General features: G+C 37.6%; 1 protein-coding gene across 3 annotated transcripts in view; it reads right to left on the bottom strand.

Annotated features, from left to right (window-relative positions):
- Positions 1-14,090, bottom strand: part of CSMD3 (CUB and Sushi multiple domains 3) — a 748,293-nt gene that overhangs the window by 608,430 nt on the left and 125,773 nt on the right. The gene's annotated exons all lie outside the window — the stretch shown is intronic.

Below are 14,090 nucleotides of genomic sequence, written 5' to 3'. Positions count from 1 at the left end.
AGAGAGAATAAATATCAAGACCCTGAGAGCAGCAATAGACCTTACCAGCCCTGACCAACCTCACTTGGGACCCTCATCCCTGCCCACAGGCCCAGGAGTCCCATTTCAGCTCAGCCCAGGGCGGTCAGTCCCCTGCCACAGCAACACCATAGGAGTGCCAGTCTCCAGCCAGTCTCCAACCAGTTTCCAGATGTCTGCTGGATGGATGCCTTGGTCCTACGCTGTAGGGAGCTTAGCTCCTGCAAGGATTCTCAGCCCTAAGCTGGTACCCTGTCTCCAGCCTGGCCCTGGCCCCATTTCTTTTTGCTCCCTGGATGCACCCTGGCCCTGGTCCATTGTTTGCCATGTTGCCACGGCTGTTGATGGACCCTGTTACAACCCCCGGCTCTGCCCCCATATTCGGCCCCTGTGGGACTGTGCCTCATTGAAGAGGGCACAGTCTGTGTGGAGTGACCCTCAATTTCTTGTTCCTTGTTTTCCAGCCCTTGCTGCTCTCTTGACAATGAAATTACATTTAATTGGATGTACTTCAAACCAACTCCAAAATCTGTCTGTATTTACGGGGAAATAAATCCTTAGTGCTATATGTATGTTAAGACTGCAACTTCTTAAATTAAGTGTCTCTTTTGTAACTATTGCCAATCTGTAACACATATTTTATCTTTGGAATTTTTTTATCTTTTTTAAATTATCAAGTCTGTATAGTGATCAAACTGGATTCAAGTCAATATAACAGGCACACTGTATAATACTTTCATGAAAGACCCAAATCCAAACATGACAAACTTGCTCCTTGGAACATTTGCAACCCAAAACTATCTTGGGAATCCAAGATATTATGAAGTATTTTCTTCTAAGCAACAAGAGTCAGTTTTGTGTACTCAGTAAATCTACTAGCAGGTGTTACGCAATAGAAATGCAGACAAATGGTGAGACAGTTCACAACTGTAAGACTGTTATAATCTGCTGTTGTCATTCTGCATTACACATGCTGCATCAAGATGCAGTCTGAAAAATGTTTTAAACTAAGGTAAATGGGCTGTTGTTAAAGGAGCAATGTTTTTTCAGGCCATCAGCTGTATGTATCTCATTCAAGCCTTGGGTTGCTCTTAGCATTTGTGAGCCATGCAGCAGGCTGGACCAGAGAAAAGGATGAGGGAATAATACAGAAGCAACAAAATGATATGTTTTCATCCATACTAATTCCCTGATCTGGCTCCCTACATAGCCTTCTGAGTGCTACAATGAGCAAACAGGGAGGGAGAAAGGAACATGAGGCTGGGGACCACACTAAGTCCGTAGCACCTCAAAAGCAATAATGACATTTAATACTAAAATTCAAGTAATATTCTCTCCATTACTTTTTCATTTCCTTTGCCTGCTTTCTAGTTCTGGTTTAATCTCACCAAGTTGATGGCTACCCCTCCGAAAACTTCTCTAATACCATGCTTATTTATCCTGGTCCATTGGTCAAAATTGAAATGTGTTACCCACCAACACCAATGTGAGAAACTCCTGTGCTATAAGAGTCTTTGTACCATTTTGCAGTTATAACCAAATCTGTTTTATCAACGCTTAGCTTCTGTTTCCTTTTCTATTATCACCTTCCAAGAATTTCTTCTTTTGATTTCTTTTGTCCAATTAACTCCTTGGTTTTGAGCAACATTTCCTGGGTTTATTAAATATTATTTTATACTGTACTTTAAAAGGTATTCTATGAACAGTAAATAAATAAATGTATGTAATTGATAAAGAAGGCTTTAGAAAAAGACCCTTCCAAGTGACTGCAGAGCCTTGGAAAAGGTTGAGGTATAAGGAGTCTGTATTTCATTACACCTCAACAATACGTGAAATTGGAATGTATTTTATATGTGACAGTAGCAGAATTGTGGATGGAAGTAGAAAATTTTTCCATAAGAAGATGCTTCATGCCCAGAATAACACGTTCTTATTGCTTGCAATAAGAGCTCTTGTGACAAGTACAGAATTGAGCAATGCTACGCTGTAATTAAAGATGACATAGCATGTTGTTATTTTACAACGCTACTTGTCTATAAACATCTTATTCTTGTCTTCTGTCTACTTACTAATAACTAGTAAACTAGAGAGACAGGGTGCTAAAAGGAATAAGTGTACAGCACAGGCTTTCATTTCTACATCACCAATTCAGACTTGGACACAAATGCTCACGTTGAGAAGTCATAGTTTAGTAGCACTTTCTCAGCCTGTGGTCTCAAATAATTTCCCAGATGATGCATATCTTCATCACAAAATCAGCTCTACAACTGCCACTAAGTGCATCAGTGTTGATTATCTCTTTAGAGAGACTAGGAATTGAATGCTACAAGTGGCAATGATATCTGGTCCTAAAAGAACCAAGAACACTTATTCGTTAGAGGTATACTGACAGAATAGTAAGGGAAAAGCAACATAAAAGCTAAACTCAATTTAAAAAATTAAATTAAATCTTTGTGATTCTAATGCTTTAATTTCTTCTTTAATCATACAATAAATATTTTAGGAAGTCTCCTAGTCTTCTATTTTTTATATGGAAACAGTAGGATTGCTTTCTGATATCAGGTCTATTCACTTCAGATGCTCTCTCATAGCAGGGAAACTACAGAATGTAAGATGAAAAACAAAAGCAAAGAAGGTAAAAGAATTCTGCACCAAAACTTGAGCTGATAATTTAATGAACTTTTTAATGATTCCATTGCCATTATTTTCAGAAAATTCTTTAAAAAAAGTCCTAAATATAGTGAACTGATGTTTTTAAAGTATGTAAACTTCTAGGTTTTTAGAAAAAAATTTATCAAGAATTCATTATGATTTTTCCTTAGGATAAAACTCTGTTTAAAAAAAAGTTATCTTCGGAGTTTTAAAGTATTTCTAATGTAGATCTGCGTTTAAAAAAAGAAGTTTTAAAATTGTGTCAATATTTTGGGACAACTTTTTCATTTACATCTATAGTGTGTATCTTAGATAAGCAGCTTAGCTAATTAATTTTTAGCTGTAACCTGCAATTTATGGTCCATGGGATTTCAGTGGTCTGCTGCCAACCAGCTAACAAAGGAATGGCTTTTTTTTCTTTATGTTGTTCAAGTAGGGATTCATCAACCGAAAAGCAGAATTATCAAAGGAGAATGGCTCCTCCAGCCAGAAGATTAATATTTACTTGTAGATACAATTACTTTCAATTTTTTTTTTCCCAGATTGTAAGGCATTTGACTAACCAACTAGTTCACAGCATTATTATCCACCCATTCTCAAAGCTGTCTAAATTTACACTGAGGTTTGCTTGAATGACCTTGTTGGCTAATGAGCAGTTGTCTGCTAAGAATTGATCAAAAAAGCAAATAAATTCCAAAATAAACTTCTAACAAATTTTATTTGATTTTAAAAAGCAGAGAATTCCAGTGCTGAATAAGCAATTACTCCTCTCTTCCTGTTAAAATAAAATTGTCATTATAATCTTGGCTAAATGGTTTTAATGGTTTTGTTCTGGATAATTTCGGTAACTGACATAACTGGATGCTTAATCTACAAACCTAAAAAAAGTTCACCTATTCCCAAGCATTTTACATGTCACATAATTTTATTGAGCTTAGTAGGAGCTACTGAATGCTCAACAGTATTAATATCTTATTATGGATCTAAGTGTCCAAATATGAACTATAAATTTAACTCACATATGAAAAACTGGCAAACTTTGAAAATCTGTTGACAAAATGAGTCTGTTCTTAGGTTACAGTTCTGTATTATTGAGATGCATGTTCTTGTCATGAATAAACCTCTCCACCTGTAGAGTTTCCTATTGACTTTTGAAGAGTTTTTAAGATTGCGTGCTGAGCATACTGAACCTGTTCTTGCAGATCTGTGTATTTTGATATTATTGATACAGAAATTCTATCAAAGTTAACACAAATCAAAGCCAAAGTTCTATCAAATACCAAATGCGAGTTGAAGGATTCAGCCAGGTAGTTCTAGAGGTATAAGTGTCACCTATCAGTAGCTCCATTTTTGTGAACTTTATGGGTATTTCAAAGTCTGCTAGTGTGTATTACTGCTTTAAAATTTCACTGAGCTGTAACTTAGGAAAAGCATGAAGGAAGCAACTGCTTATAAACATGGAGCTGCATTTAATTTGATACTTTAATGAGGAGTATATTAGTTCCTACAGAATACTGTTTCAACTATATTGGATTACAGTTGTCACTATTTGTCTAGACATGGGATCAAAATGTGAATCTTAAATTAGTTTACCTTAAGATTTGCTTTTGTCAGGGTATTGTACTTATCTTAATAATATGACAGTCCAGTAGCTGAAGAATATAAGTTCACAAAGAAAACCTCAGAATCTCTTGGGAAATTTCTTTCAAGACTTGCAGTATATATTAAACTTTTTTTCATGAAAAATGACATTGAAAATATAAGAAAAATACTAAAGAAAGGCTGACATATAATTAAGATCTCAAATTAATCACTGTCTTAGTTAAACTTCAATATGAGGCGTGTATCAAAATGATAAATTACAGTACCATAGGTTGACAAATATGGCTTATTTAACAACATTATTCTGAAAGAAATAAATTAAACAGAACATTGAAATAGTAAGCGGATTTTTTCCAGACTAAGGGAGAGACAGTTTTTCTTCCAATAATTAAATATTTCTTAAGGCAGAAGAAATGATAGGTTACTCATTGGTTTTTAACTTTCAAATAATGGCTTTTTTGCGGTTGTTAAAACAAATGAGTATATTTCCATTCATTTTGCCTGGAACAAAATTATGCATGATTCTATGGCTCTCTAATCAATCAACTTCTTTTATTTATTTAATTTTAAAGATTTATCAAAGCAAATTTAACACCCAACAGTCAACAACTAAAGTCCAGCTGGCAGTTATGGTAGCATAAAACACTAGGTCTATAATCAAGCACATGAGCATGAGTTTTTTCCTACAAATGATATGTTATTTTGCGGAAGAAAGAACAAGGAAGAGAAGTCTGTCTAGATGAATTTATCACATATTCTCTCTAAAAGAGGATGGCAAATTCTTGGCAGCAGGAACAATCTTTAACTGTACTTTCGCATACTGTTAATAAAGTGACACAGCCATCCATACTGAGCCTTAGAGAGGTACTAGTGGTTAGATACTCCCTTCTGTATGGCACAGTCCCCTGCCTGCAAGCCAGACCTATAGTCTTGGACAGGTGCTTCTTGCCTGGAGCCCAGACCCATAATTTCACAGAGCAATTGCTGTTTGTTCAGCTTCACAACTGCTACTTCATGCTATTCACCCGTGTGAGTGGTAATAACGTGGCCAAGGGAAATCTTAAGTAGATCAAAGGTTGGTATGGGATTCTGAGGGGAAGAGTGAGGAGGATATGATCCCAGATGGTGTTGGTATCTCTCTCAATCCTTCTGGTTAGGAGAAAAGCTCTGACTATAAGGAAGCGCATCCAGCAGACCAAAGCCTAGCTGCACAGTTGTCTTCAAGGGTTTGGCCTCCTTAATCATGGTACTTCATCTGAAGAAGCAGTAGGACTGCTGGGAAGAAATAAAATCACCTGATCAAGGCAAAGAAGAACATGACTGCAAGTGGACTTGCTTACCTCAAAAGGAGGGCCTTTAAAAATAGTCTTGTCAGGGGACAGGAACCTAACTACAGAGTAGAAGAGAAGAAAATTGAGCCCAAGATTAGAAGGAAGGCTGGGAAGTAAGTAGCAAAATTGGGACACTAGACTTTAAGACATCACATTTGGATTTATTTGGGGAATTGTTAGGCAGACTCTCCAGGGAAGCAATTATGAGGAGGAACGGCAGCCAGAGAGACAGCTGATGTTTTTAAAAGACAACCAACTGTTTTAAGGGGAAGTGAACTTTGGCAAATGACTCATGAGGCTAACAGGGGAGCTTCTTAATGAACTAAAGTGCAAAGTACAGATAAAAAAATCTAGAAAAAAGGATAGACAACAAGAAAGGAGTATAAAAGTGTTGCTTTAGTACTTAGGGACAAAATGAAGAAGGCCAAAGTCCAAGGGGCACTAACAATAGTGAGGGGTGTTATGCGTTATAAAAAGGGATTCTACAAGTATGCTAGTAGCAAAAAGAAGGACAGGGAAAAATGCAGATGCACTGGTGAGTGGAGAAGACAACAATGGACAACATGGAAAAGGCCAAAGAACTCGATGCCTTTTGTGCATCATTCTTCACAAGAAGAAACCTCTTCATGTATGAGTACAGTTGGGAAGGAGAGAGACACTCAGTTCTGCGCGTGCAGTAAGTGAGGGATTACGTAGAGAAGTTGAATATAGTCACGTTCATAGATTCACCCAAGGGTACTGAAAGAGCTGTCCCACCATGACTGAAAAGCTGCTGTCTGTAATCCATGAAAAATTATGGCAATCAGTGGTAGTACCTCATGACCAGACAGACCACCACAGGCACTATAAACTAGTAACCCTTCCCTCAGTTCCTGGAAGTAGCCTGAAAAGCACATTTTTGTAATCCATTTTCCAACACCTGAAGGATAAAGGTTATTGGGAATAGTTAGCACAGACTTACCAAGGGCAAGTTATGCTTGATGAACCCAAATGACATTGAAGGATGTGAAGGGATGTTATAAGTGGCCACTGCCTCCAGCAGTTCTGGGGCCTGGAGGTTTCTGTTGCCCATGCATAGGAGCCCAGCCTGGGGCACCTTGAGACCTGAGGGTGTCTGGCTGAGGCCAATGAACCTTGCTAATGCTTTCCCATTTGCAGGTTTAACCAGTTGCACAGCTAAGCACGTATCCCAGAGAATCACACAGACACACACAAGACACTGAGACGACTGGCTACAGACTGCCACAGACAAGGTGCTACCTTCAACAGCACCTACCTACAGGACTCACATAAAGCACAAGCACCGGCAGCCAAGTCCCCTCTTCTGCTGGCAGACACAGGAGGTAAATAGTGCAGGCATGCACATGCGACTATCTGGGTTAACAAGCACACGTATATTTGTCGATTTGCCAAGTACCAGCACGACCTCTCTGTCCGCCCGGCACCCCTGCCTGGATCCCAGACACTCTTACCCCCCCCATGGGTCCCCTACTTGCTGGCTGCTCCAGCTTGATGCTCACTAGCAAACACACAGCACTCACATACTTGTCCAGCGCTGACCCTCCACCCACCTGGTACCTCATCCCAGATCCAGCACCTCCTACCCGCTGGAGAGTCCGGCTGGAAGTGTGCTGGTGAATGACACATGCACACCTGGTTTGGAGAACATGCAGACAGTTGCCCTCCACACTCCCCCAGCACCAGGCACGTGGCCTGCTCCAGCTGTCGGCACTGAGCCCCTCACTTCCTTCACTCCAGCAGGTTCCTCCTAGTAGTTGGTTTTTGGGATAGACACCATTCCTGCCCCAGTGAGTGGCAGCCAAGACCCCCACCTACTCCAGTAGCTGGCACTGAGGCACCACTTGCTCCAGTAGCTAATACCACAGCACCTACACCCCCAGTCTGACTCCAGTAGCTGGCACTCAGCCCTTGAAGCCCTCACACACACAGGGTAGAGAGAGAGATCGCACTGAGAGTTAAAAAAGGATTTAATAAGAAGATAGGACAGATTGTGGTGATCAGGTGCAGGACTCAGCCAGACGAGCGTACTGACCAGACCTGTTTTTCACACAGACATCACAACACTCACAAAATGATGAAAATGCAGAAGAATAGCACAAAATAATTTGTGATTTGGAACAAAATACTTTATGTTAAGACTTTAAAAGCCCATATTAAAGAGAAAGAATACTCTGAAGTGTGTGATTTTATTGCAGTACTTAAGAACCTAGCATAAGAACTGATAGATGATAATACTAAGGGCTCTGTAATTTAGCAGATAAAAGCAGAACAAGAGCCAGTGACTGGAAGTTTAAAAGTCAGAGTTAAAACGTCCTACTTCTAAGTGAAGCAGAGTGATCAGTGGACTCAAAGTGATAGTTTTCTTAAATCTTGATTTAAGAAAGAGCTGACTTTGTTTCCAGAAGTTATTCTTTAGCCAAATCCAAATTAGTGATTGCAGTATCAAGAAAATGGTGTGAAATGCCATAAAAATTAACCAGATTAAGTCTGGTTAATAGGTAAATATATAGGTAAAATACTTAAAATTAATAAGCACCCAGGCAACCTGGTATTGATTTCATAAAGAGTGATTCCCTTCTGTGCTGCAGCATTACTAGTACTTCTGGCATTAGGATTAGCATGATAGTCCTGAGGCAATGATGTATTGTGACACACAAGCCACACTGGATCAACTGGAAGAAAGAAAGTATTTTCCCAGCCAATACTTATTTTATTTAGTGACAACATTAAGTATTAACTGACAGAATGTATTTTGGAAATGTTACTTATGGTTTTAAAAAACATTGGCTAGGAAGATGTCATGTGGCTATACATCTCTGTATGATACATGGGAAAGAATATTGATTTATAGTTTTAGCAGATAAAATATGTGAGGTATTTTGATACTCTTAATAGGGTGGACTTCTTGTTTTGCTTTTTCTTGTCTGGATTGATACTGAAGTATCAGTAATATGATCAAAAGCAGGATAATATTCTGCTATTGTTAATCACAGCATAAAATTTGTGCAACTTTATTTCTCTTAGTGGAGTTACACTGCAAACACATCAATATAAAAAAATAACTTTCCAACTTGACCTAGCACCATATTTTATAGCTTACATATTTATTTATTCTTTCTCTAAACTTTGCTTATGATTTGATAACTCCCCTTAACTTACTAAACTGATTTTAAAATGTTGCAAATCGTAACTTTCCCTTTGCCTTCCCTATACCAAAGGAGTTCAGAACTACCTACCACGTTAATGACTATCTTGAAGAATGGTACAATAAAGTCAAAGCCTGATAAGCATCTTTCATGCTTCCTATTTCCCTGAATATACAGCCATTTTATTTCTGCATCACATGCTGTGAATAGTAGATACAAGTCTATGAACAGGCATTGTTGGGATGTTTTCTGTCCACAGTTAGTATTCCAAGACCAGAAGTATATGCTAGCTAATTTTATGTGACTTCCTAGACAACATGACAGATACTGATACATTCAGTCAAAAGAAAGAAACTCCAGAACCTTTTTTTTTTCTTGTTATCCAACAGGTTTAATGGAAGTAAAAATTTAGAATTTAGATTGCCTTCTGTCCCGGTTTCAGCTAGGACAGAGTTAATTTTCTTCCTAGTAGCTGGTATAGTGCTGTGTTTTGGATTTAGTAGGAAAATAATGTTGATAACACGCTGATGGTTTAGTTGTTGCTAAGTAGTGTTTATACTAAGTCAAGGATTTTTCAGCTTCTCATGCCCAGCCAGCAAGAAGGCTGGAGGGGCACAAGAAGCTGGGAGGGGACACCGCCAGGACAGCTGACCCAAACTGGCCAAAGAGCTATTCCATACCATATGACATCATGCCCAGTATATAAACTGGGGAGTTGGCTGGGAGGGGTGGATTGCAGCTCGGGAACTAACTGGGTGTCGGTCAACGAGTGGTGAGCAATTGCATTGTGCACCACTTGCTTTGTATAGTTTAATTCTTTTAGTATTACTATTATCATATTATTATTATCATTATCATTGTTTTTCATTCCTTTCTATCCTATTAAACTGTCTTTATCTCAACTCACGAGGTTTTTTTTCTGATTCTCTCCCCCATCCCAGGAGTGGGGGGGGAGTGAGCGAGCGGCTGCGTGGTGCTTAGTTGCCGGCTGGGGTTAAACCACAACACCTTCTTATGTTTAATATGTTTCCTTGTCAGATTTAGTATGTTTCATTTTCGAAACAGAAGTTTCCATGATGAATATATCTGTTTAGGTAATTTAAGCATTCTCTGTTTTAATTATTCTTTTCTTTTCTTTCTTTTGTGGACTTTTCTTTCAAAAACACTAGGCAAACTCAATTTAATTCCATTTTTATTAAGGGCTTGCTGAAGCAATCTTATGACAGAGAGCAGCCATACCCAAAATAGCTATGGCAAAGCCTGAACAAAAAAAAAAACAAAACAAAAACAAAAAAAAGCTTGTAGTATCTGTCAAATAGTAAGCCTGGTGACAACTTTACAGCTTAAAGTCTGTGGCTTTTACAACTCCAACCTGGCAAACACTTTTTGAGTGGACCTTTTACAGGGACCACTCGAACATTAAGCAATAATTCATTAATACTCTTTTAAATTTTTATATGAAGTTAGTAGTGATATTATTAGGTTAATACAGCTAGTATTTCATGAACCTTACCTAAATTCAAAATTTAGATTATGTGTAGCCACATTTCTGAATTCTGATATGCAGGAGAGCTAAAAATAGATCATCCTATTTGTTCACATTCTCTAGCACTATACCAACTGCCAAAATTATTTTTAGCATCCACATCCTGGCACGTTTAAGTCCTACTAATATTTCTGATCTACATGCTTCGATAATCCTGTACATCAGCTAACAATTTTTCTTAATATTGCTGGAAGAAATGCATGACAGGTCCCTAGAAGTCACTGGATGGAAATCCTATTCATTTAATAAACACCATCTGCTCTCCTCTTTCCTGCCCCCCCCCATTATCCATAAAGATGAGATCAGCCTTGAAATGTTTAACATTGCTCTCAAACCCTTCTCAAAAGGGTTTCATCAGAATTGCTGAATTCCTATAGCACCACTCCAGTACAAACGTGAAGACCATTTCTTTATCCATACTGTGTCTAATAATACAGTTTTATAATTCGGCTTTAAAAAGATGTGTAACAGTACAAAACAAATAAAATTATATTTCATAACACTATTATAAATAACTGGAATTTACCTCCAGGACATTCAGAGTCTTCACCATAAGAATAATCTATATATTAAGTTCTTTTTTTCTTCCCCATGATCAATAGGAGAGCACAAATATATCTATCATATTTACCTTGAATAAAGATTGCTATAAATTCTAGCAGCAAATTTGTTAATGAAGTCAATGATTTTAACAATGTCAGCTACCTGTTTAATAGCTGTAAAATAACCCAGTAAGAACAAAAGGAAGCCCTGTTCAAAGCAAGACTAGGTTCACTGAGCCCCTTGCTGTATGGGCCAAGCTGCTATGTTGCTTTCTTTCTTAGCAGCTGTATTTCCCCTCCCGTGCTCTCAATGAATAAAGCTGCTTATGTATCTCAGGACAACAGGAAATGGAAAAGTGCATTACATTCTTCTATTCCGAAACCAAAATAATCTTATCAGAAATAAAATAAAAAGGACACAGGCCTAAATGATCAAATAAGAGATTAAGTATAGCATTTCTCCTCCATACATTAATACCCATACATGTTGCACAGACCCTGAAAGCTACTAAAAAAAAGAAAAGATGCCAGAAATCTCTCCAGAAAAAAACAGGCACGGAATCAACAGACTTGTAACTCCTCCATTCCTCACTCCAGCCAGCAAAGCTGTGTCGCTAGACAGTGATGAAATGATAAATTGCTGCTGCTAATATTGTAGCTCAAGTTTTTTTCTTAAAATCCTCCTTAATTTTCAATGCATCTCACCATTTTCTGTTGCCACTGTAAGTGAAGTCTTTTGAGTAAACTGTTTCAGTTTTCTCTCATGAAATCCTTTTTCTCCAGGGGTATTGCACTATATAGAGAGGTATTTCTCTCTATTTCTCAGACGTGTTCTTTCCCAAATAATAAAGAAACTGAACATAAAGAATTATGTGCACAACGGTACCAAAGCTAACCCAAATATGCCACTTGACATTGAGGAAAGAAAGAAGATGAGAAGGAGAGAGAGAAGGAGAGAAGGAGATAAGGAGAGAAGGATGGAGGGATGGAGGATACAGACTGAGGCTTATGATGTTGATAGTAGAAGGCCAGAGTGGGTATTTCTGTGGTCTATTGTGTATTTAGTTTGACTGGATGCAATTGCAGGGGCTTACATATGATGACCAAGCACAGTAGTTCTATTGATGATATAATTTTATATCTTTTCATACACATTTTTATTCTCATGACACCAGAAAATTAATATGTTCCTCTATGTTATGATCAAGAAAGTTCACAGTAGATTCATAGATCCCACAGATTCTGTCAGGTATTCTGGAATTTCTTGTCAACTTTCAGCTCAACTGCAATTATGTCAAGGAGGATGAGACGTTAAAGAAAGAGATGTTGGTAGGCTTTGTTTATTTGGTTTTTTTGGGGGATTGGGGTTTTTTTTAAAGATAGTGAACAGTAATGCATCTCATATAACCATCTATCTGTGTCCTCTGTTTCCAAACGTTGCAAAAGTATTTTAAATGATCACTGATCATGAAAGGTATGTTCCTTCTTTTTCAAATCACACCTGGATCTAATCCTTTCAGATACATGTCTCTACTGCTCATCCTGCCCTCTCATGCTATTTCTGTCTATCATTTTGCTTTATTGCAATGATAGGTTGCTAATCATTTCTATCTTAGGTTTCAAATTACAAATCCATAATGAAGCACTTAAGTATGTGGTCTGATATTTAGGGGTACTAAGTATGCAGATGTTTCATCAGGAAGGTAAAAAGGAGCTACTGGGCAATCAAAATTTTTGAAAATTGGATACTAGGTAGAACCAGATCTGAAAATGTTGATTGCAGGGTTATACACATTCACAAAGAGTATAAGAACAGAAATGGAGATTGCACTGATGTGATTATCATTTAAATACATCTATTCTCTCACATCAAGGAATGATGCATGAAATGAATGTAATGTAATGAGTTTTCATTTCTTTGCTAGCTGGGTATAAAGACAGGTAGCTTCATAGGAAGTCAGAAAAACAGGAATTGAAAGAAAAATTCTGTCACCGAATGAAGCTGCCTTGATGCAGCTCTTAAAAAAGTAGATCTGGCTGTGGGAAGGGAGACTCCAGTGAACTAAAACTCTGAGGTCTAGCCTAACTTCTTTCAATATTCCTGATTTCACAAAATAAAGCCTCAGATTCAAAAAAAGATGAGTATCAAATTCAAGGTAACAAGTTTATGTTTTGTTCTAAAATGCTGAATTCTGTGGTTGAAGGTAAAATTTCCCCACAATTGTCAATGATTTAGGAGCTTGAGTTCTATAAACCAGCATGTTATTTTAGCTTAGAAAGGAACTATGTGAGGAGTCAGTCATATGTGCAAACTGAACTCTATTGGTGATCATCCATTTTAGGTTTAATCATTCTCTATCATAACCGAAATGCATAGTACACTATCTGTTAGCATTAGTAGTGCAAAACCTTTTGCCAAACAATGTATAAGGATAGCAGCTGATACCATATATAGTGAATTTGAATTTTCTAATTTATGGCACCAAATCAAGGATAAAAAATGCTACATATTTTCCTAATATGCATAAGAGAAGTATATGCTATATTTTGCACAGTTAAAAATCCATAGTAATTTCTATGTAACATTTTTGTAATAATGCTGCTGCTGAACAAAGTTACTGAACACTTGAAAAATTAACAGACTACAGAGTAGCTATAATCTAGCCAAAAACAATTGTTACACTTAGCTTAAATTAACAGACCACAACGTAGCTATAATCCAGCCAAAACCAGTTACACGTAGCTTGATTTTCTATTTTGTAAATTACCTCTTGCTTGTGTGCAACCCAGAAAAAAGAGAGTGTGTAATTACCTCATTTATTTTCTGTGATAACTCAAGGGACAAAAAAGGCCTGAAAATTCTTTTACGTTTTTTATTTCGTATCTTTACGTAAGTACATATAGGAGGAAATTTCTATACGAAGTAGCATTCTAATGCATCATACCTGAAGATAAACTATACCAATGGCTGAATACATTTTACTACAGAGTGATTCTGGGCTGTATTTCTATGGCAGCCCTTCATTGCATTACCAGTTTTCAAACATTTTCCTAGCTATCAAAGTGTTACTCAGATAGTTACTTTCTCAGAGATTAACTTCTGTTACGGGTGGGACTGAGCAGGGTACAACAATGGCCTCAGAGCTTCTCCAGGCAGTTTACTATATCTCCTGGCTTGCTGACAGAGACACTTAATGGAAGCAGAAAGATCAAGTGTCTTTACATCAATTTA

Source organism: Gymnogyps californianus, chromosome 2 (assembly GCF_018139145.2).
Source record: "Gymnogyps californianus isolate 813 chromosome 2, ASM1813914v2, whole genome shotgun sequence".
Lineage (NCBI taxonomy): Eukaryota > Metazoa > Chordata > Aves > Accipitriformes > Cathartidae > Gymnogyps > Gymnogyps californianus.
This window is presented reverse-complemented; position numbering and strand designations above follow the sequence as displayed.